At 37.6% G+C, this 24,998-nt stretch overlaps 1 pseudogene; it reads right to left on the reverse strand.

Annotated features, from left to right (window-relative positions):
• Positions 1–24,998, reverse strand: part of LOC119238318 (ubiquitin carboxyl-terminal hydrolase isozyme L5-like) — a 28,191-nt pseudogene that overhangs the window by 1,928 nt on the left and 1,265 nt on the right.

Here is a 24,998-nt window from a genome sequence, read left to right on the forward strand (position 1 = left end):
GCGGACAGCTTCTCAGCGCTGCACTCAACCACCTGCACCATCAGGGAAGGTCCTGCTCCTTTCTTTCTAATGAGTAACTTTTCCTCAAATTTTACTCATAAGGGCCTCCCTGAGTGCAAGGGTTTAAGTCTCAGCACTATGAATCTATCAGCAGCCATCGCAGTGGAGTTCCATTCTAGCAGACCTCTCCTGACTCACCCACTGCTCCCCTCAACAGTGTATTTCAGTAGATCTGCCTGTTCTACTCCCCACTCTGTCTTTGATGGATCCTCTCACCCCTCCTCTCCTCTGGCCTACACTCAGTTCTTGTCTGCATAAGTAAATAAATCTTAAAAAAAATTTACTCATAAAGATATTATACAGGAAGGTATAAAATCAATTCCAGTTTTAGAATATTTATTTCAGGATTTCAAAAAAAACAAACAAACAAACCACAAGTATACAAAGTAGCTTCCTCTCTAATATAATACACAATGTCTGAAATTCAAAATGCGCTCTCTAACTCACAACTTGAGAGAGGCAAACATATGAACTAAGGAGCTGAAAAAAAAAAGAGGGAACATTGGAGGAATCGTATTGGGTTCTTTTATTAAATTGTCTACCTAGATATTTTATTCCCCAGCATCAATCTAACAATTGTGGGTTCTTTGCCATGAATTTAGCTCTCTCTTCCAAGCTCAAATTTTAAGAATAGAGAATAAAGTGCACCACGCAGGCCTCAAGCTGAGATTTCCATTGAAATTGTTGCAGTCATAAATTGCAAGTGGGAACCAAAAGATGAAATTACAACTTTTCTAATGCCCCAACCAGGTACGCTCTATTTTTATATCATGTATGTTTCTGCCAACTATACCACCACCAAATTTGCACACAATTGCCATTAAATATAACTTTTTCCCTTTATATAAAAAAAAAAAATGCCGGAATAAACACAAGAGTTTAAAACTGTTGCCACTTTCAAAAGTTGTTTTAGGCACAAGTTGTTTTTTTGAATTATTAAAATAAGAAAAAATAATAACAAATAAAAGATGGCAATTTAAAGATATAATTCTTCATTTACCACCCATGAGATGGTCTAATTAGATGTTTCTTAATTCTTTTTGCTTCGGAGAATTTCAGTGTGAAATGAAATAAGGATATAGCAAATGTTAAAGATTTGGAAGTGTATGTGCATAAATGTGTGCATATATATTTAATTCAGTTATTTTTAAATAATATTAAACAATGTTTATTATCTTTATCTGTTTGACCTCATTTACTTTAATGCCTTCAAGTTCCTTTCACATTCATTACTTTGGCATGAAAATATAAAGGTAATATTTCAAGGAATACATTTTACAAATGATGTAAAATAAGATATTAACGACCTTATAGAAAGTCACAAAAGATAAAAAGATGATCTTAATAAATTTTGCAAGACTTTTATCTGTTCAATGTTTATAAATAAGTCCTGAAGAAACTATTTTAAACATTTCTTTGTAGATCTGATTTGAATATTTACAATCTAAAGATGACAGTGCTTTTTAAATCATGATTTCAGGAAGTCTTTATAAAACACAAAATCAATATTCTATCACCCAAATGTCATGATTTATTTAATATCTGACAAGTATCCCAAAAAAATGGATTAAATGGGCAACATACGAATGGGAGTTTCATGATGAAAATACTTAAATCACTCAATTATACATTACAATACTTTGTAAATGTATAAACTTAATGAAGAACACATCATTTAAAATAAAATGATGAGAACAGGACCTGTGCAAACCTATACTTAAAGATTTGCATAGATAAAGACAAACTCCAAAATAATCACACTAAAATGGGATACAAGATATTACACAGAAAAGAGACCATGCAAAGTGTCCTTGAGATTCAAAAGTATCCGCCCAAGAGAAAAAAGATGTAGGTCCACATAATGATTTGTATGTGATTGTTCATAGCAGCATTCCATAAATGTGGAAACACTCAAATACCTATCAGTCAGTAAAGGACAAGCATGGGGGGCCTCCCCTGGTGGCACAGGCAGTTGAGCGCTGCGCTGTGAATCTGCCTGCAGCCTCTGTAGCACTGGTTTGATCCTGGCCAGCAGGAGATGGTCCCACATGGTGCAGCAGAACTCTCCTGTCACGCCCACTGCTCCCCTCAGCAGTGCATTTCCTCAGTCTGCCTTTTCTGTTCCCCTCTCTGTCTCTGGTGAATCCTCTTACCTGCCCTTGAGTCTGACCTGTATCCCAGTTTTTGTATAAATAAATAAATAAATTTATTTAAGCATGATGCATATCCATGCAATGGAATACTACATAGTAAAGAAAAATGAAGAACTCTCACACATTCTCATACATGGATCAATGTCCAAAATAAAGCATAACTGAAAGAATTATGTCATAAAAGACACTTACTGTATGAATCTTCTTAAATAAAATGTTCATAATTGGCAAATGTACATATAGAAAATAGATTGTTGGTTGTCCAGGGCCTGGGATGGAAACAAGAAGTGAATGCTAATGGTTGTTTTAGAGCAAAATAAATTGTTCTGAAATGGGACTGATCTAATTGCTTGTCAACTTCCTGATCTAAAATCACTGAATTCCACACTTTTAAGTCAGTATTAAGCAATCTATGTTATAATCCATAAAGTAGAAAGCAGTTAAGAAAAAAGAAACTTTAAAAGAGAGAAAACTTAGTGGAAGAGGGAGTATAAGTGTCATTTATTATTTTATCTATAGATTTTCTCTCTTTACAAAGGCAGTGTAAGTAAAAGTAATATGTGAATTTGCATTTAGGCATTAGTACAATGTAAAGAGATGAAGTAAATCAAAAGTACTTAAAAATGTCTGTTTCCATTGCAATTGTTTGGGATAATAGGACTCTCAGCAAAATGTGAGACATCACAAGGTTACATAATTTACTGCTTTGTGCAAAAATTCATCATGTGAAGTTTAATTAAACAAGAGGTGGGAAGGCTTGAGTGGGGGACATTTGTTGCAGAATTTATGGGCCAGGGCACCACTCACTTCAGTAACAAACATGCAGGGTTTACTGAGATTATATATGTCCTCCCAAGCTAAAATCTTCTCATATCATTTAAACCCAATAATAATCTCACCCTTTAAATTCCATGACCACATTGATTTTACAAATGAAGTAACTGATATAACACCTGTTGGTGTGCTCCCCTAATTGCAAAGCTGCTATGTTTGAGCTCAGAAACCTAAACGATGACAGACACTTCAACATAAATCACCTAACTACTCAACCACACTGGTCCACACCTTGCTTAATCAGGATACTCTTTCAAGTGATCATTATTACCCTCCAAATGATTTCTATTCTTATGTAGGAGATATGATCAATCACACCTACATTGTTTGCAAGGGTCTACCATGATTTTCAACATTTTCTACATTGACCTCCATACCATCTCATCCAGGTCCCCCACTCTTTATTACTAACTTTTCCTCAATTCCACATGCTCTCCAGTCCTAACCACCCACTGTCCATACACTCCATCACTGATGTCCACTCACCTAATTTTATGGAAAAAGGTTCATGATATAAATTGAAGTTTAGCTATAAGAAATATCATATATAATATATTTGTATGTACGTACCCTCTTACATTTCATCCAGATACTCTGAAACTCATAATTGTAATTTGATTTTGGTGAAGAGTTTAATTAACAGTGGTTCTGCCCTGTGGATGTCACTTTCAAATAGTGCTACTGGAGGTCTGAAAGGTAGCTATTCTGATTAGGATCATTTGTCCTGAAACCCCAATCAACACACTGATCTGCTCTTTCCTGTGCCAGGACATTATAGGAGATGTGGTTAGAATTTCTATTGCTTCTTCTTAATTTCACAGGTAACAGTAATTTAAAACAGGAACAAAATATCATATGTGAAGTATAGTTGATTTTCTTGGTTACTCAGAGAAACTCTCCAAATGAAAAATGAAGAAAAATTTAAATGCATAAATATACAAGACATGGGAGAATAGAGCATACAATAATATTAAATGAGCACTATCGATAGTTTTCTGATGATGGAAATCAGATGTTGGAATAATGCTATTTGACTTAATAGAGAAGAGGAAATTGAAATTAGCATGTGCAGAAGCATGTCAATTCTCAGAATCATAGAAAAGTAATGGACTTGGGAGAACTAGTCAAGCAGATGTAGAAAGATATTCATAGACTTGAAAACATGAGAATGAGTGTAGTTATGTAATGATCCATCATTCACCTCTCCCCATTGCAGAAAAGTTCCTGCAGTTAAACAGGCACTTCATGTCTGCCTTGCAGAACACTAGATGTGTTGGTGTGGATAAATAAAACCTAACAAGATAGGTTCTTAAGGACACCTGACACCAGGGAGTAGAGAGATCAGTCAGGTAGAACAAAGGGGGAACTGAATAAATCAGTATCCTAAATGTGATCTGTGCTCACAAAGTCTTCACTCAGATAACTACATTCAGATGAGTAAGGATTTTCCTCTAGAGAAATGGAAAAGCCTCAAAGAAAGAGTAATTTACATTATGTCAATTATAGATGATAGCAAGGGGAATCAACAAAATTTTTTTTTCATATTCTTTGTAGTTCAACCCAGTGATGTGCTTCATATTTTTCTGTGTGCTTGTATTGTGTTAGGAGGCTTAGCTGACATAGTTGTTATGTAAACTTGTTCTGATGAAATTAATCAATCCCATTAAATATTGGGAGTGATACATGATATATTGATTTGAGGAGGAGCTAGGTGAGGGTTATACATAACATAAAAAATAATTTTCTCACTATTTCTTAGGAAAGGCATATGTGAATATATGTATAATTATATAGATAATGCATATTTCTGTATATCTGAATTGAAGGTAGAATTCACTCCCTAGGAAAATATTAATTTTAAGAACTACTATTTTAATACTAATTTCTGAGTATTTTAAATTATTCAGAACAAAAGAATTTAGCTAATAAGTAATTTTTAATTAATTTAATTTTATTGTTATTATAGTACCATTATTTTATGTCTCTGCTAATGTTTTGACCACATAGAATTCCCTGCCCCTTGCACCAGTTGTAGTTAGCATAAGCCCTCTCCCTCCCCAAAGCAGCCCTAGTCCTCCCCTTACTCAACTGGCTCGCCCCTATTTTCTCTCTCTCTCCCCCATTGAAAGCCTAAGATCAAAATTCAGTTTTTAAAAGTTGATTTTAAAATTTGCCTTTGACCCTTTCTTTGGCTTTTCTATCTAATGGGCAAATTTTGAAACGCTAAGATTATCACCTGAAGCTATTATGCTTTTTAGTAAATAAGGGTAATACAAAGAAAAGTTTTAGTTGAGTATTTACTAAATTCCAAGTTTTACCTTAGATACGTAGATGAATTAATGCTTTATGGACTTATAGAATTAGCATTTTCATCTTCATTTTCTAAAAGAGAACCCAATATCAAAAAGAGTAAATTCCAGATTTGGAATTTGGATATGCTGTCTAAAATTCTCAAGTGTCTAATCAACATAGGAATATGCTATGAGTATTTTTGTTCTAAATAGTAGGATTTAGCATAGTAATTGAAGTCATATTTCTAAGGTGCGTATTTCTCATCAATTAGAAACTTTCAGAGACATTGTCTTTGTGTCATGATTCATATTGACATTTTTTTCCTGCTGAAAAAGCCTTTGTTGGTTTCATGCCAAATAATCATATTAAAACAAAGAAAAGACATTTGTTTAGTAAAGGTAAATTCATGCACTGATCAACAGATATTTCAATTCAAAGGGGCCCTTGTTATTATGTACTATTTGTATTGTCTCAGAAAACAAACACAATATTGTTACCATACCAACATCAGCACTTCTGATTTATTTATTATTAGCTTTTTAGTAAACACTATAAACTGAGTTCAGTAGTGGATTTATATCTCCAAAGAGTAATAAACAGAAAACAATTAACTGGTAATTATTTCCACCTGCTAAACTCTATTTTGAGAAGATTTGATTAATTAACAGCAAAGAACTGTCATCATTAGATCCTGTGTCTTTTCCTTTTCTTTTTCAAAACACCAAAATACTCTTCATGCTAGTCTGGAACAGAATATCCTGTCCATTTTCTGGGTCACTGCTCCTGAACTCATTTTACACATAATTGGAAAATGTGGCTACTCTTAATCAATGTGAATGTGTGATTTCCTTCATAAAAGTTAATAATAGTTTTGAAAAACAGAAAAAAAAATTCAACAAAAGGAAAATAGCATTCTGAATGATTTTGCCAAATGTTTGACTTGATAATCAAAGAGAAATGTTTTGAATGAAATCAAAAGCACATATTTTTCATTTAGGTGGGAAAAAATTGAGTAGCATACAGAGATTTGCTTGTGTTCAGATTGGACTTTTAATCTTAATTCTTTATTAAAAGACCATCTTTTAGGTCAGATGGATCTGGACTTCCTCCTGATTTCAGAATATGCAGAAATGAATAGCTAACTTTTGGTTCACCTTTCTCTCTTCTCAGTTCAATGTGTGCAATACAGTATGAACTTCCTAATCAGAGCACACAACTGGGGCTTTTCCCATTTTTAATCTTCATTATGTATGTTAGGCAATAAACAAAGGCAGCATGGCAATTGTAAAGCAAAATAAATGTGAAGGATAGGTTTTCCTTAAAAAGTTCATCAAAATGCTGGCACAGGAACCCAACTGTGAACGTTCAGAAATTTCAGAAATTTCAGAAATTCAAATTGACAAGTTCAATCTCACAAATGCAATGTGATTCAAACTAAAGGAATTCATCATGCTTTCCATTTCATTTGGAGAAAAAGAGTCATTTCCTGAAAAAGTAGAAAGTATATAATAATGGGCATTTACATTTCTGAATGCTTCATTTTCTCACTTTTGGATTCAGAACATAAAATTTGTCTTTGTCATTATGAGTGTCGGCTGTGGGGGAGATGCATAGATTGCTCCAATCCTTCCGATTCAGCTCCTGTGTTTTATTAGAATTCGTGGTCTGTGTATGGCATTATGTTTTATATTTAGCTAGCCCTCTGGAAGGTCAGTTTGGGAGACCAAGAGGAAGGGACTCTAACCTAGGTGTGCTACAGATACAAGCTCAAACAAGTTTTCAAATAAATTAAAAAATATAGATAAGTCTAGTTCACGTGAAGATGAGTTACCCTCCTTAACAATCCCATTGCTATGATACGCACCCACCCCAAATCCAGTTTTAATTTACAAATGATAACTTCATACTACCTCCAGATAATGCTGGACTTTTGTTCATTTTCTCCATAGAAGGAATACAAAACTGAGGGCCTGAGCACCGCACTGTGAAGCTGTCCTCAACCTCTGCAGCATGGGTTCGCCTCCGGCCAGCAGGGAGATGTCCACATGGTGAGACAGACCTCTCCTGTCTTGCCCACTGCTCCCCTCAGCAGTGTCTTTGGTCTGTCTGCCTGTTCTGCTCCCTGCTCTGTCTCTGGTGAATCCTCTCACCCTCCCGAGCATCTGGCCTGCACCCTGGCTCTTGTATAAAAATAAATAAATAAATCTTTAAAAAAAAAAAAGGAATACAAAACTGAATAAGTATTTGGATTTGGTGTGATTATCCCTTGATAAGGTTATGCTATTCTTATCTCTATTTGGAATAAATAAACATATTTATAAATAAATAAACATTTACAGTCATAGTTGAAAGAGAAGTGGACCAGTAAATAGCTTAGATGCTCCTAGGCTTCTCAGTTCCTCAGTTCTAGGTTAACAACCTTACCTGAAGCTTCCAAACAATTTCTGTCCCCCAAATAATTAGTCATTAATTAATAACAGTCATTGGGCCTCCCCAGTGGCGCAGTGGTTGAGTGCTGGGCTGCGAAGCTGCCCTCAGCCTCTGCAGCGCTGGTTCGATCCCCGGCTGCTCCCCGGCCACCGGAGGAGGGTCTCACATCGCGCGCAGACCTCTCCTGCCGCCCGCTGCTCCCCTCAGCAGTGTACTTCGGTTTTTCTGCCTGCTCTGCTCCCTGCTCTGGCTCTGGTGAATTCTCTCACCCTCCCGCGCTTCTGACTGTACCCAGTGCTTGTATAAATAAATAAATAAATCTTAAAAAAAAAAAAAAAACTTAAAAAAAAAAATTTCCCTTAAAAAAAAAAATTAATAACAGTCATTGACTTTCCTAAAGAGACCCGGGCTAATCCAAAATAGCCCCCCAGCCTCTCCCTTCTAAATTTTGTGTCAATTATCCCCTTTGCTTCAAAATAAAACATTTATTTCTCTCAATAATCATATTCAAGAAATTGTTATAAATTTTAATTTATTTTTCTGTGAAGAAGTAGAAGAGAATGGGAAAGAAGAAAACATTGAAGTTCATGGTTACTCTATAAGACATTTGGTCTTTAGTGTTAAAAAGTAAGGAATTTGGATTCTGAACATTTGAGTTAGATCCAGATACTGCCAGCTTAGAAGTGCCTGAACTTGGGATAATTACTTATCTTGTTTGTGTTTCAGCTCCCCCCATAAAAAGAAGTTCATTATGTATTTTTTCAGCTTTCTGTGAAAATTATGTGAATACATTTTATCCAAATTTCGTTGTACAGAGTCTGGCATATAATAAACTCACAGTAACTCTTAGCTATTAGATAATAACCTGCGGTCCTTACCACCAACCTTGGTCATGTTTAAATCTAAGCCAAACCTAACTCAAAGCTTTGTTTATTCCATAAGAAAACAAGCCATCCGATATTAATGCACTTTGTTGCTTTGGAATTTGGGCTCAGGATGAAGAGATCTTAATTTAGGGAGTCACATTTTTAAACTCATAATTTAATTTAAATTCAGTTCTCAAGGTGCCTTGATGACACATCTGGAAAAAATGGAATTCTTTGGCACAGAAATCATTTCACATAATGTCTGATTTGTGATACTGTTGTTTGGCCTCATGGTTGATCCTGTGATAGAACAATCCAGATGTGCAACAACCTTTGTGTTCAACTTGGTGTCGCTAATGCATACAGTGATGGAGTGAGGCTGGTGATGTTATCGACAACCAGAGCAGAAGAGTGATGCGATGCAGATGGTGGCTCGATTGTGTGTTTACAGTGTGAAAATGTCCACAGGACATGTGAGCTTCACAATGGCATTCTGTGGCCTTGCCATAATATTTTTACAAGGTCTGAGTGAGTCATTTAAGCAGAAGTAATTTGTATCTACCAGGTGCATTTATATCTGAGATTGAAAGTTGAATCTCAACAAGGACCTACTCTCAGTGGGGAAATGCCAGTGTGGCTGTGGGAGCAGGTTAAACAGAAGATTTCATGGGAACTGCCTAACTATTAAGGATGCTTGATTTCAAATTCCTTAGTAATGGCATGCACCTTGGAAAGTTTATTAATTCCTTCACCTATCAGTTTTCTTTATGTTTTCTTTATTTTTTCTTTATTTTTTAAAGAATTATTTATTTATACATACAAGAACTGGGGTATGGGGTGGGGCCAGAGGTGTGGGGGAATGAAAGGATTCACCAGAGACAGAGTTGGGAGCAGAACAGGTGGATCTACTGAAATGCACTGCTAAGGGGAGCAGCAGGCAAGACAGGAGAGGTCTGTGGCGCCGTGTGTGTATCTCCCTGGCCGGGGATTGAACGCATGCTTCAGGGGCTGTGGATTGCTTCATAAACTGTGTGTTAATCCCTTGTACCACCAGGAAGGTCACATCCTATGAGTTTTCTAATCTCTCATAGTAATACACTCTCATAGAGATATCTTGAGAATATAATGAATGCATGCATGTGAAACTTAGGGTAATGTCTGGCACATCATAAATCCAAAACTGATCATGAGGGTCGGTAGAAATACATACAAAGCGTAGAGAAATTGGGAAGGTGAACTGAGATTAGCCTCTGTGGGTACCAGTTATTAGGCCCAGCATCTTATTTAACCCTGTTTCTCAGCTCCACCCATCAAATCAGCATTTTATTTTAACTTCCACGAGGTCCTTTGCTCATAAAAAAAAAAAAAAATTAAAATCATGTTTTATGATTGTATTTGTATAAAAAGAAAAACTAATGTACATTAAAGCATTTTTGACCTTAAAGTTCAGGATATTTTTTTTTTCTTATTTTAAAAGAAATCAAAACATGTTTGTCTGTGGCCCTTAAAATACTGTGCTTAATGGAGAAACTGACCCTGAACCAAAAACCATTATTTCGATTGAACTGTTGAAAATTAAAGGTTAAGAAACTTGAAGTATTTTTTTTTATATTTAATATGTGGCAGAACAGGGATTTAAACATGAATTGGATGGCAAAGTTCATCTTCTTCCTTTCTCACTCATTGTCCTCAGTGGGAGACACATCTGAAATAACCCACATTTTTCTTTGCTATTGTCCCTCCTCCCATTCCAGATGTCCCTCTTAACTTGCTTTTTTTTTTAAAGACTGTTTTTAATTTTTTTTTAAATTTTTTAATTAATTTATTTATACAAGCACTGGGTACAGTCAGAAGCGCGGGAGGGTGAGAGAATCCACCAGAGCCAGAGCGGGGAGCAGAGCAGGCAGAAGGACTGAAGTACACTGCTGAGGGGAGCAGCGGGCGGCAGGAGAGGTCTGCGCCATGCTGGACCCTCCTCCAGTGGCCGGGGAACAGCCAGGAATCGAACCGGCGCTGCAGAGGCTGCGGGCAGCATCGCAACCCAGCGCTCAACTGCTGTGCCACCGGGGAGGCCCTTAACTTGCTTTTGCTGGCTTCCTTTTTCCTCTGCCTTTTTCCTCTCTCTTCCTTTAACATATCCCAGGAACCCCTCTTTTTTCTAGCATCAACGTATTGTATTTATTCCCTTCCAATCTGTGACCACATTCAACACAATCCAATACAGAGATCAATGACCCACAATGACACATGTTCCTCATTGAAGGATATTCTTATCTTAACAAAAGAATCCTGACATTCAAAGTCATGCATACAAGAACCTGGGTACAGCCCAGATGTGTGGGAGGGTGAGAGGATTCACCAGAGACAGAGCGGGGAACAGAATAGGCAGACTGACAAAATACACTGCTGAGGGGAGCAGTGGGTGAGACAGGAGAGGTCTGCTCGCCATGTGGGTAGCTCCCTGGTCGGGGATCAAGCTCATGCTGCAGTGGCTGCAGATAGATTCATAGGTTTCTTCTTAAACCCTCGTACCACCAGCGATGCCCCATTAACTTGATTATATTTCTAAAGGCCCTATCTCCAAATAAAGTCAAATTCTGAGGTACTTTCTGTTAAGGACTTAAACACATGAATGTTGGGGCTATGCAGCTCAACCATAACAATAACAGTTTGTATGGAACTACAATAAAGATCAATTGTAGAGAAAGTTTTCATTGAAAGGTATTTCACAACGCTGATAATAATCTATTAAAAAAATTCCTCACTTCCATGTACAGCTTATTCATTCCGCCATGCTTTCTCTTCCCAGTCTGCTGGAAACCATGCTTTTGTCTTTTCTATTCCACCTTGTCATCTTGCTCATAAATTAATCAAAATATATTAAACTCTGAGGCAAAGGATATTAATGCATCTAAATCAGGACTTCATAACTTTGTACTATTGATATTTTGGGCCAGAATTTTTTTAGTTGGAGGGTGGGTCTGTCCCAGGCATTGTAGAAAATTGATAAGGATACCAAATTTCTGCCTACTAGGTGCCAACAGCATCTTCTCCCAAGTTCTGACAAACAGAAGTGTCTCCACATGTTGCAAATGCCCTCTGAATGAGGGGGATGCTTTCCCACCTACAAGGAGAATGAACAGACTGCACTAAATAAATATAATTCCGATGCTTTGGCCAATAGGCATTGACAATTACTTTATAGAAAAATTCTATTCATTAATAGTGTTGATAAAAAAATTGAAATAATTTAGAACAAAGATCATCTTTTCCTTTAAGACAAAGTAGGAGCTTAAAGAGGAGCAACAATGATTGATAAATGGGAGTTATATTGTGGCCTTATTTCTTACATGGTGGCTGACTTATTTATCTGTTTGTATCTCTATGATCTTTCAGAAACTCTATGTTTGTGGCATTGCCAAGGTCAATTCCTGATAATGTGCTTATTTGAGAAGAGCCAAGGAAGTAGTGTCATTTTGAAAGCCAAAAGCCTTCCTTTCTTGCTCATCTGTCATTAGTTATGGCATACCCTCCTTTTTTCTGGCATCCATTCATTCAGTCATTTGTTCATTCATTCATTTGGAAGTTTAGTGAGTATCTACTGAAACTAAATATTTTCTAGACAAAATAGAAGCAAAACCATTATAGATTATAAATGTATAATATACAAATATAAAGATTATTACTGAAGTCAATATAGGATGTAGAGGCATTTGAAAACTTGGCAACTAAAACCTATTATTTGCCTATCAGAGGTGGAAACATAAGCCAAGCTTATTTGATATGAGTATAGATCAAGATTTTCTGTCTGATGATTGGGAGAAGAAAACTTTTCTCCCTGTTGGACATGAAAGGGATAGCAATTGCCTTGGTTGTCACTGGCAGCTACACAACCCCCTTAGTCTTAGGAAAACATGCTTGTAGAAAGAGGGGTAAAAGGAAGACAGGTACTTGGTGGTATCATTAAGTAACCAGATAAACCTTTTTTGAAGCTTTATCTTTTTTTAAGATTTATTTGTTTGTACAAGAACTGGGGTATAGTCAGAGGTGCAGGAGGGTGAGAGAATTCACCAGAGACAGAGCAGGGAGCAGAACAGGCAGACAGACTGAAGACACTGCTGAGGGGAGCAGCGGGTGAGGCAGGAGAGGTCTGCCATGCCATGTGGGTTTCTCCCTGGCCCGCCAGGAATCAAACCTGTGCTTCAGAGGCTGAAGACAGCTTCACAGTGTGGCACTCAACCTGCTGCGCCACCAGGGAGGCCTCTTTTTTGAAGCTTTAAATGCTTCTTCTATTTTCTGATACTCTGTCAATTATTTCTCTTTTTAAAAAACTGCTTAAGTTTTTTAAAGTGTTTGCAACTAAAAGCATTTTATCCAATGCAATCCTCCTTAGACAAAGAAAGCAACGTGGAGGTGGCAATGTCTTTTTTAATTCCTTGAGGCTCTTTATTTTAAGCAGGTTGAACATCACTCCTTGGTTGATGTGGAGAATGGAAAGTTTTAAATGTTCTTTAGAGGAAACACTACTTTGATGTGCTGGGGTAGACCATCTCCCTTTCTCTTCTCCCACTACAGATACAATCTATTTGTTTTGTCCAGTTTTGTCTTATTTATGCAAAACAAGAATACAGTGTTGAACCTGTTGAAAGAGGCACCTCACAAATTCCATGGTTCTTCCTTATACCCCAATTCAGCTCTCACACTTCAGAGTGGCTTCAATTGTTGATTTCCTTTGTGAACCAAGGAATAGAAATATTCTTAAATAATAAATATGTATTTTTGGCCTAGAAAATATTTTTTATTATATATTTAAATGCAAATACTTCATGTCTCTGAGGAAATTATAACGAAAAGGAGACCTGCACTCCCTGCACCACTGGTCCTCTCGCTACATCCTTGGAGGTGACTGTGGCCCCAGTGGGACCTTGTGGGTCTACAGGTTGCATCTATTTCCCTTTTCATACATATTCTCCCTCTTCATGTGTGTTCTGCCTCTTCATATGAGTTCTCCCTCTTCCTATGTGTTCTTCCTCTTCATATTTGTTCTAGACTTCTTTCTATGCATCTTAGAAGCCTTTAAAAACCTATTTCTGCAGTCTTTCAGCAAGCTTGATGAATTTCTTTCCAAACACTTCTATAAAACCGCTTCCACATCAATTTTTACTAAAGCAAACTTTGAAGATGGTTTATTTTGTATTTTTTTTCTTTTAAATATTTATTTATTTATGTATACAAGAGCTGGGGTGCAGGCCAGAGGTATGGGGGGGTGAGATGATTCTCCAGAGATGGAGTGGGGAACAGAACAGGCAGATTGACTGAAATACACTGCTGAGGGGAGCAGCGGGAGAGTCAGTAGAGCTCTGCTGTGTCATGTGGGTCACCTCTCTGGCCAGGGATCGAACTCATGCTGCAGTGGCTGCAGACAGCTTCATAGCGCTACATCTTAACCCCTTGCACCACCAGGGAGGCCCCTGAAGATGATTTATTTTGATCAAATGGAGAAGCTGATCTTTGGTACAGAAAACTGAATTGCAAGTTCTGAAAATTGTCCCATTTCTCATGGATGGTATTCATTGACAAAATGTGAATATCAGTAAAAAGCTAATTCTCAGGATTTATAGGGTGTATGTAGTTATCCATCTATCTCCCTATCTATGCTAAAAGTTATGATGGATTAACTTTTATAATTTTCTTCATGTTCCTATAAAGCATACAAACACACACACACAAAAAAAAAAAAAAAAACCTGGGGAAATCAATTTTTATTTTACTCAAAATTAATCATATACTATATACTGTGCAACATCTTGCTATTTCCATATCATATATATATATATATATATATATATCTTGGAAATCTAAGTCCAATAACTGGCACTGAGGTTATTTCCTGTGTTTCTGTTCTCAGAGATTTTTTCCAAGTATAGAGGACAGTATTATCAACTAATCACCATTAGGTCTCCAGAATTTATTTATCTTGCCTAAATAAAACTTTTTACCTTTCAATCAAATCTCCTGTTGACCCAATACCCATTTATTGGCAATTGCCATTATTTCCTATTTCTTCCCTTGATGCTCCAAAGGGTTTCTACTGATTCTTGTTTTAGAGTAGAGTTTTCCTAGATTTAATTTCATTGATTTGTAGTTACTTAGCATAGCTTGTGTTGTTGCTGAAGGGGGATAAAAACTGGAAACTCCTTGTCTGCCATCTTGCCGATATTATCCCCTGTTTATTTTTCAAAGCACTTAATCTTTCTTTTTAAGAGTCCATCATATTTGTATGCATGCTAAAGCTTACTTTCTATTTATTCACACTTCATTTATCCCAGTGTTCTCTATTTTTGTTCACTTTTAATGATTTGAACAAGTTAGTTTCAGTAGAATTTTTCCCTTGTAAATTTAGATGTTCTAGTACCTTCTAAATGACTAATACACACATTCTCTTTAACATACATGATCACTCATAGTCAAACATATTAACCCAATATTACATAAATTCACTTTATTAAATTAATCACTTACTGAGAAGGAACCTAGTGGTAAATCTGAAAATAACCTATATGAACAACTGAGAAAGGACGGTGGAAGAATAAATGAAAATATCAACAAACAAACAGAAGTTGATATGTTCAAATGTGTAAAGTGATTTAAAAAAATCACAACTTTTACTTAGAAATGAAGAATTACAAAGCAAATCACTCAAGAGTAACATTAATGAAACAAGAAACTATTCTTTATATAAGTATAAATGTAGCTAGAAGTAAGTTCATAACAATTTGGATCCTTTAGATATTATTTGAATTTCTTCTTCACCAACAAGAATTGTAAATAAGTCACAATCATTTCATATGTTTAATTAGAGGCTAAAGCTTAATTATCTAACCTATTTAATAATTCAGAATCTCCAGGTTGTGATCTTGTACCATAACCCTGAGAGTATTTCATCGGCCACATTTTTTTTTAAAGATTTAGTTTTTTATTTATACAAGAACTGGGGTACAGGCCAGAGGCATGGGAGGGTGAGAGGATTCACCAGAGACAGAGCGGGGAACAGAACAGGCAGACTGATGAAATACACTGCTGAGGGGAGCAGCGGGCAAGCCAGGAGAGGTCTGCTTGCCATGTGGGTTGCTCTGAGGCGGGCGGGGATCAAACTGGCACTGCAGAGGCTGCGGACAGCTTCACAGCGCTGCGCTCAACTGCCTGCGCTACCAGGGAGGCCCTCATTGGCCACATTTTTAAAGGACTCAAAGGCTAACTCAGGTCTATCGCTAGTTTCCAGCATATGTGCTAACACACGTGAGTCTGATAAACTCACTATTGTGGTTTTTATTTTTGCTGCTGTAGCCCCTCCAGTTTTATAGTTGAGAAGTAGCCACATTTGGTATGAAGATAACAGTCTGCTAGGGGGTGGGAAGAATGAGCAGATTGTGACTTTTGAATAGGTTGTAAAGATGACCAATGTTTGTATCATGTTGATGTATCTTTTAATTCACACTAATGTGGTCAATCCTGTTTGAAAGTGCCACATTCCAAAGTGGCAGACTGAAGGGAATTTTACTCTTGGCCACATGGGCCACCTGTTTTCTGATGAGCTATAACTGCAAATACATGTTTCCTTTCTTTTAAAATTTTATTTATTGGGCCTCCTTGGTGGTGCAAGGGGTTAAGCACAGCACTGTGAAGCTCTCCACAGCCTCCATAACAGGAGCTCAATCCCTGGCCTGCCAGGGAGCTACCCACATGGCGCAGCAGACCTCTCCAGTCTCACCCACTGCTCCCCTCAGCAGTGTATTTCGTCAGTCTGCCTGTTCTGTTCCCCACTCTGTCGCTGGTGAATTTTTTCACTCCCTACACCTCTGGCCTATATCCCAGTTCTTGTATGATAAATAAATAAATCTTTACAAATACTAAAATTTTTTTTAATTATTTATTTTAACTGAGGTAATATTGGGGTATACCTACCAGGTATCACATTTCCTCATTGTTCTCATATACCTGTTTGTGCTTCCATTCTCAGTGTCCCCACACCCAAACATTCCAAAACCAAACAACTTCACTTCCTATCACAAGTTCAGACATCATTCTCTGAGCAAAATATCAGCATTTTTTTTTTTGGGGGGGGGCATTTCCTTAATAGAAAACTTCAGAAACTGGCATCCCATTTCATAAGAAAATTTTTAATACTGAATCTCAAAAGGAAGAAGGCCAGAAAAATCATCTCATGTCTCCCAAGAGGCTAACTGAACTTCACGCAAATAACCAGAGTCCTCCCCTGAGATCAGTTCTGCTAATAAGGGTCTTTGGAGAGTTACCTTCATTAGGTCACAAAGTGACTGTTACTTACTTACCTTATATTTTTATAGTCTTGATCAGCCATTCAAGTGTTCTAGTAGAGAATCCTACCCAGGCAACTTCTGAGTTCATAAAAACTTAGTGTTTGTTCTCTTCTCAAGAGAGCACTTTAAGTTCTAACCCACCAGGCTAGCGGATGGCTGTTAGGGGAAGTTTTTTACAATTCATAGTCAGTATGGGTAGCTATTAGATGGAACAGCATTGAACCTGTAGTAAACAAACAAACATACAAACAAAAAAACAGCAATAAAATAAATCCCTGTTAAATGGGTTTATGTTTTATCTGGTCTCAATTTGCAAAGTTTGATAATATGGGTTTTTTACAAAAGAAAAATTTATAAATGTTTCTTCTCCTGAATTAATTATCAGTAAATGCTTGAATGAAGTCAAACAAAATAGCAAATTTGGGGATGATTCCCAGAGTAATTTGGGGTTATATTTATTGCTGACATAAGAATTGGTTTCTAGAAGCCACTTAGACATCAGTGCTTGAAAATAACTGTAGACATCAGGAATCAGTCTCATTTAGGTACATGTTTTTTGTTTTTGTTTTTGTTTTTTTTAAATAGGAAAAAAATATCAGCACTAGAAGATCAGGTTCGGGGCTACTGTCCTCTAATTCTTAGTAGGACTTACTTAGACATTTATGGACAATAATGGAAAACTCAAGTGGCATTTACAATCATATAGATGATTCTTTGTAGATGAATGAAATAAAACCAACAAGATTGTGTTGCTTCACAGGATCATGACGTGACCTTGACTCTCGGGTATATCATCTCAGATGCTAACAAAAAGCATCTCTTACAAATGCTGGAAGATGCTTTAGAGAAAAGAACATGGGTCTCTAGTCAGACAATTATTCTAGATTCAAAAACAGTCAGAGTCACCTACCATCTCAAACTCTCAGTTTTCTCTTTTGAAAAAACTCAGGGGGCCTCCCCGGTGGCGCAGCGGTAGAGCGCTGGATTGCGAAGCTGCCCGCGGCCTCTGCGGCGCCGGTTCAATCCCCGGCTGCTCCCCGGCCACCGGAGGAGGGTCCCACATGGTGCGCAGACCTTCCTGCCGCCCGCTGCTCCCCTCAGCAGTGTACTTCGGTCCTTCTGCCTGCTCTGCTCCCTGCTCTGGCTCTGGTGAATTCTCTCACCCTCCCGCGCTTCTGACTGTACCCAGTGCTTGTATAAACAAAACAAACAAACAAGCAAACAAATAAATAAAGAAAAACATGCCTCTATTAAAAAAAAAAAAAATCTTTGAAAAAAAAAAAAGAAAAAACTCAGGGATTATATTCTTATTTGCTCTATAATAGTGAAGATTAAATTATATCAATTAAGTATCTAACAGACTCCCTGTCTAGCTGACATGTGACAAATTATTTTCTTGACATCCCTTTTTTTTCTTTTTCTTTGCAATTGCATCATATGATTTCAAAGATCTAAGAGTCTAATTAACTGTCTCATATTTTTCACTTGATGGATAAACATGCTTCCTGAAAAGGCAAAATAAAACAATATTGATTTTGTTTGACCTCTGTCTTATCCAAGAATCAGAAAACAGAAGGAAAAGTAACCAATTCACAAGAGTTGATGGGGAAAATGGAGGTTTGGTGAAAGGATGCTGTGCTTTTACAGGGCAGAGGACAGTGAGACCTGGGAGGGACTGGGCCAATGCAATTGGCAAGACATTGGCCATGAAGGTAACAGTGCTTATCCCTTCACTTAAGTCTTGATCAGACTTCCCCAGCTAGTTTCATTTCTCCATGTCCTAAATGATGTGGGCCTGTTGGTCCAAAGGCCACAGCTAGTTTATTTGGTTGCTTCTGAGCCAAATTGTCTGCCTGATTCAGATCCTTTGGTTTAAAAGTCCACCCCTCTGCTTCAATTTTCCCTGGGTGATCTGGGTGGATGTCAGTGGGGGTCAATAGCACACAGATCCTGTTGTATAAAACTCTCCTCTCTAAGACTGTGAGTTGGATAAGTTCTCTACGCAGGGAATTTGGGACAAGGAAAATTTGTGACCATTTCACACTTATTCCTCTTCTTTTTGAGTAAAACATGCAAGAGGATGGCCAATCACCAACTTAGCTTTCCAAGAAAAATAATGCAGCTACTATTTTATATGACAAATCACTAAGCTCGTGACCTCAGGCCATGGTACTCACAGATCATCAGAGGAACTTGGAGGTCGATGTCAAAGCCACGTCTTAGTTATATTTCATCTTTTTTCTCCTGTGTCTTTTTCTCCAGCTTTTTTAATATCAAAGGCAATTCATCAATTTCTTCTTTTGAAAATTAGTGGAGGTCAAATATAAACGGATGGTCAGTAAAATATTACCCTGAGATCAGTCATTTATCTAAAAAATGGGAAAGGAAATAGAAATTCACTACTATAATATTAACCCCCTTTTCTCCACCTAAAATATAGATTTAAATAGCTATTAAAATTCATCTTATGAGGTGGGATGCCCAGGCCTTTCTGGATTGCCCAAATCATATATTATCTCTGTCATTTCAAGTCTATTAATTCTAAAATCTAACAAAAGGATTTTTTTTTCCTCTGGCACCTCAGTGGTGTGCTCATTTTTGAAAAAAAAAAAAGGATACAACATCTGCTAGAGCTATAAAACAAATGAAAAATTAATTAGGTATTTGAAGGTCTCCTTTTGAGACAATGGAGTTTAGTGGTATCTTAAATCCTCTTACAGATTAAACTGTGTGTTCAGTCTGGAAAAGATCTTTCCTTGTTTCCTGATCATTGTGTTTTCAAATCATTTTCTTCTTCTTGGCTAGCCTGGGAGTTTTGCTTGGAGGAGCCTTAATGTCCTTCATTAAGTTACAAATGCTACCTCAGCATCCACAATACTGGCTAAGAAACCACCAGATCTTTTATAACATTCTTACTCTTAAAACCTGCAGTACTGAGGACCTCCCTAGTGGTGCAGGGGTTTAAGCACAGCATGGTGAAGCTGCCCGCAGCCTCTGTAACACAAGTTCGACCCCTAACTGGTGAGGGAGAAACCCTCAAGGAGCAGCAGACCTCTCCTGTCTCACCCTCTGCTCCCCTCAGCAATGTATTTCAGTCAGTCAGCCTGTTCTGTTCCCCGCTATGTCTCGGTGAATCCTCTCACCTCCTGCACCTCTGGCCTGTACCCCAGTTCTTGTATGCATAAATAAATCTTTAAAAAAACCTGCAGTACTGAGATAGTTTGTGAAAAATACTTCGTATATGTGTGTATGTGTGTGTATATATATATGTGCATATATATGAAATGTACATACTCATATATATGTGTGCACACACACATACAGAGACTCAGTGTTTTGTGAGCACCTATTTTGCACCTAACTTTGTCTATCTTTCAAACCCTCTCTTACCTTCCTGTTGCATCTCTTAATTCTAATGTATTATACTTCAAAACACTTCCTAATGCACCAGTATTTTTCAAGACACATGAATTAAATGCTAAATATTTCTTTAAGCACAAGATAATCTGCTAGCTGCCAGGATTAAATAAGTTTTTTTTTTTTTTTTTTTAAAGCCATAGCCTGTGCTTTCTAGGAAGTTTCAATAATAAAATTTAATATAAAAGTGTAGTTTGGTGCATAGCTTGATGGAAGTTCATTATATGTGGAGCTTTTATCTCCAAGGTCATTCAACTCATTTGTGGGATGTAGAGTATGTTTCTAGGAGGAAACTATGATCCGAGGTTGATATATAAGAATGGGTGGAAGGTGTTCCAGGTATTAAATGACAGTATACAAATATCTATATCATGAATGATTCAACAGTTTTGAACATAGAATTATTTTATGTAGGCTTCCCTGGTGGCACAAGGGGTTAAGCACAGCACTATGAAGCTATCTGCAGCCTCTGCATCATGAGTTCAATCCCTGGCCCAACCAAATGGTTCAGTAAACCTCTTCTATCTCCCTGCTGCTGCCCTCAGCAGTGTATTTCAGCAGATCCACCCGTTCTGTCCCCCACTCTGTCTCTGGCAAATCCTCGCAGCCCCTCCACCCCACACCTGTTTCCAGTTCTTGTATGCAGAAACAAATAAATCTTTTTTTTTAAAAAAGAAATATTTTATACACTCATCTTAAAAATTAACTGTGATGTAGTAATTTCTCTCTGTCTCTCTGTCTCTGTCTCTCTCTGTCTCTCTCTCTCTCTCTCTCTCTCTCTCACACACACACACACACACACACACATGCAATGGAGGAAAAACAATCTGAAATTTCTGTTTATGAAATTTATCAAAACATATTTGCAGGTTGGGAGAGGGGAGTTAATTTCTCTAACAAAATCCTAAGAGGAAAAGGTCTTTTTCACTCAGGAGTTTGAAGACAGGTGCCTTGGTACTAGGAAAATTTTCTTGCCACAATTGTGACCACAAAGATATGCACCTTAGAGGTTTTTTGCTGGAACTTTCTCATGTTTAGAATGATGTTTAAAACGACAATGGCATGAGCCTTAAACCTGGGCAAATACTAAGAGCGTGCCATCCTGTGGAGTAGCTGCTCTGGAGATTTCAAGTCATTATTAAAACAAAACATCCTGATTAAATTATATTCAGTGAAGTCATCTCCTATAGCTGAATATTGTGGAAGGGTATCTGGGCAAAGCACGAAAAGATTGTCAGAAAATTCCCTTTTGTTATTTTCTTTTCCTACATGGAGCAAGCCTAAATGGTTATTCTCAGATCATTTTAATAATCCCTTTCTTCCTACATTTAATCTGAAAGGGAATAGTGGAAATAATGAGTTGGCAGTTAGTGATTTTGTACAGGCTATTCACATATTCATGTGGAATTTTATTCACAAATTCATGTGGAATGCAAAGACCCTAAGTCCCAACATCCATGTCTGATCCTTCTTTTCAGAACATTTTCAGAAAATTTCCAGAGAATTTTCAAGATTTGAGTTTTAAGCATTTAATACGAAAAAAATATGTTTCATGAAAATCATATGCTATTACTATAGAAAACATAGACATTCTAGAAAATAACACAGATATAAACATAAACCAGGCATAACTGGCCAACCCCATGATGTTCAGCTGCTCTGATAGTTTAGGTCTATGTTTTACCTACATATTAATTTACTAGGACTGTTGTAACAAAGTACTATAAACAGGTGTTTTAAACAATACATCTGTTACCTCACACTTCTGGAGGTCAAATGTCTTAAGTCAAGATGTTGGCAAAATTTGTTCCTTGTGAGGGCTGTGAAAGAAAGATCTGTGCCTGGTCTCTCCCTTTGGCTGGCCCACGGCTGACTCCTCCCTCAGTGTCCCCACCATCTTCCTTCTTTGTGTATCTCTTTGTACAAATGTCCCTTTCCTATAAAGAAATCAGTCATGTTGGATTTGTTCACCCCCTTATGACTTCACTGGAACTTGAAAACCATGATAAAGATCATCTCTCCAAATAAGGCCACATCATTGAGGTCTTCACCATATATGTTTAAAGGACACACATTTCAACATATAATAAACTAATGGGGGTCAAAATTTGGGTTGAGGGCCTCCCTAGTGGCACAGCGGTTGAGCACTGGGTTGCGAAGCTGCCCGCAGCCTCTGCAGTGCCGGTTTGATCCCCGGTTGCTCCTCGGCCACCGGAGGAGGGTCCTACATGGCGCGCAGACCTCTCCTGCCGCCCGCTGCTCCCCTCAGCAGTGTACTTCGGTCCTTCTGCCTGCTCTGCTCCCCGCTCTGGCTCTGGTGAATTCTCTCACCCTCCCATACTCTGACTGTACCCAGTGCTTGTATAAATAAATAAATAAATAAATCTTTTTAAAAAATGAATAAAATAAATAAAAAAATAAAGCTTTCCTGACTGCACCAAAAAAAAAAAATTGGGTTGACATTGTAATAAGAGTATTTTTTGCATACTAGTTGGAAATTTGTTAATAGTAAGCAAAAATGCTTATATATATATATATATATATATATATATATGTGAATTAAGTGAAGCAGTTTTGGAATAAAAGTATGCCAATTGAAAATAAACCTATAAATATATTTGTATGTGTCCTCTCTTTCTACATATGATATATGTCCTCTTTTTCAGAATCCTCTTTTTTCCCTTTCCAAATTATGTTTATGGAAGTGAAGTAAGTTTATATCTTTGTATCTGCTCCAGGGGTGAGAGTTTCAAACCTCTACAAATGTATGTTTTCACAACCTGCCCGCCACCAGTACGCCAACAATCCTCCTTCTTTCCGCCACTTGATCCCACCACCACCTCCCCCTCTGGTTGACTCAGTTTTACCGTCAAATATTTAGAGCTTATCACTGGCTTGTATTGGCTGACCCTTTGTTATCATTTATATGTGGAATATTGAGAAATATATGTCCTCTCTCTTTACCTGTATGTATGTGTGTGTATGTGTGTATGTGTGCATGAATGAGTATGTCTATAGAGAATAAGGGTGGAATAGGCTTTGATAGAACAGCATGAGGGCATATGATGATTAGCACTGGATGCTTTATAGGAAAGTGCTCACAAAGTCTGAGGGAGGAATGTGTTTTTCTGGTTTCTTACATCTGCCATCAGATGGGAAAGCAAAGTGGTATGGAAGATGACAGAGCCGATGGGTTATTTCCCCTCTTACTCTTAGATTGTTGTGTTGTTTGTTTGGGGAAGTTTAGTGTTGACCAACATCAAGAGTTTGTTCTCAGTCCATCTTTAATACTGATGAATTGAATTTGAGAAATTTACTCTCTGTCTTTATTTGCTTACTTATTCATATTGAGGTGACATCGGCTTACAACACAGCATGTGATTCAGAGCCTAGGATCACACCTTCCCAGAGGCATCTCCCCCTCGCTCTTTAAACAAAATTTAACTTGCATGCCTTTTATTACTTTTATTTCATTTATATATATATATATATATTAAAGATTTATTTATTTATACAAGCACTGGGTACAGTCAGAAGCATGGGAGGGTGAGAGAATTCACCAGAGTCAGAGCAGGGAGGACACTGCTGAAGGGAGCAGCGGGGGTGGCAGGAGAGGTCTGCCCACCATGTGGGACCCTCGCTGAGGGCCAGGGATCGAACTGGCACTGCAGAGGCTGCGGGCAGCTTTGCAGCCCAGTGCTCAACCACTGTGCCACCGGGAAGGCCCTCATTTTATATTTTAATAAGTATTGCAAGCTTATTTTGGATTAGGTTACAATGAAGGAACAACCCCAAGTGCTAGTGACATAATGTAAAGGTTTGGACACTATTGTTGCTATGTGCTCTTCCTGTTCCTCTGACTTGTATTCATGTTGTCTTCACTTAGAGATTTAAGCTGAAGAAGAAGATTCTGTCTGGCGGGTTATTCTTTTAAAAGATGGAGGAGAGTAAGGAGGACAGGAAAGAGAAGAGCAGTAGAAGAAGGAGGAGAAAGCAAACAGCAGACTTACACACTGGTAAGGTTCCTGTTGATACAGAAGTTGATGAACCATAAATGTAAACTAGCTGCTTCCTCCCCACAAACACACTAAACATAGCTTGGTGGATAAAAGACAGAATAAACACAATTGACACTCCTATTTAGAAAAGTGGATAATGGGGGTCACACTACAGCCCCTAATCCAAAGCAATTCTGAAATCCGGCTGTGCAGATGTTTGAAGGACTTTCAACCCTAGGAGCAGGAAATGTACCTTGGCTGCTTCTGTTTTCACTTTCTCGAAATAGCAACTTAGTCCATTGTGCTCTTTGGTTTCTGTGACAAAGGAAAAGAGAGATATGAAGAATCATGAGAAGGGTCTTAAAGTTTCCATATATGTCACATTGTGCCCATTGCATTTGCTAAAGCAAGTCTTCTAGACGTGTCTGGCATGAATTGAACACGGAAATGTGCTTCTTCCACACAGAAGTTCAGCAAGTCACATGGCATTAGTTTAGGTATAAGATCCTTTGGGGAGGGACAGGCACAGGAAACAGAAGGTTTGGAGGAGAAAGAAAATACTTGCAAACGATAGTGGAATCTATGCTGCTAGATATTTTAATACAGAAT

Source organism: Talpa occidentalis, unplaced genomic scaffold, assembly GCF_014898055.3.
Source record: "Talpa occidentalis isolate TD23 unplaced genomic scaffold, MPIMG_talOcc4v2.1 talOcc4.11, whole genome shotgun sequence".
In the NCBI taxonomy this organism is placed as follows: Eukaryota; Metazoa; Chordata; class Mammalia; order Eulipotyphla; family Talpidae; genus Talpa; species Talpa occidentalis.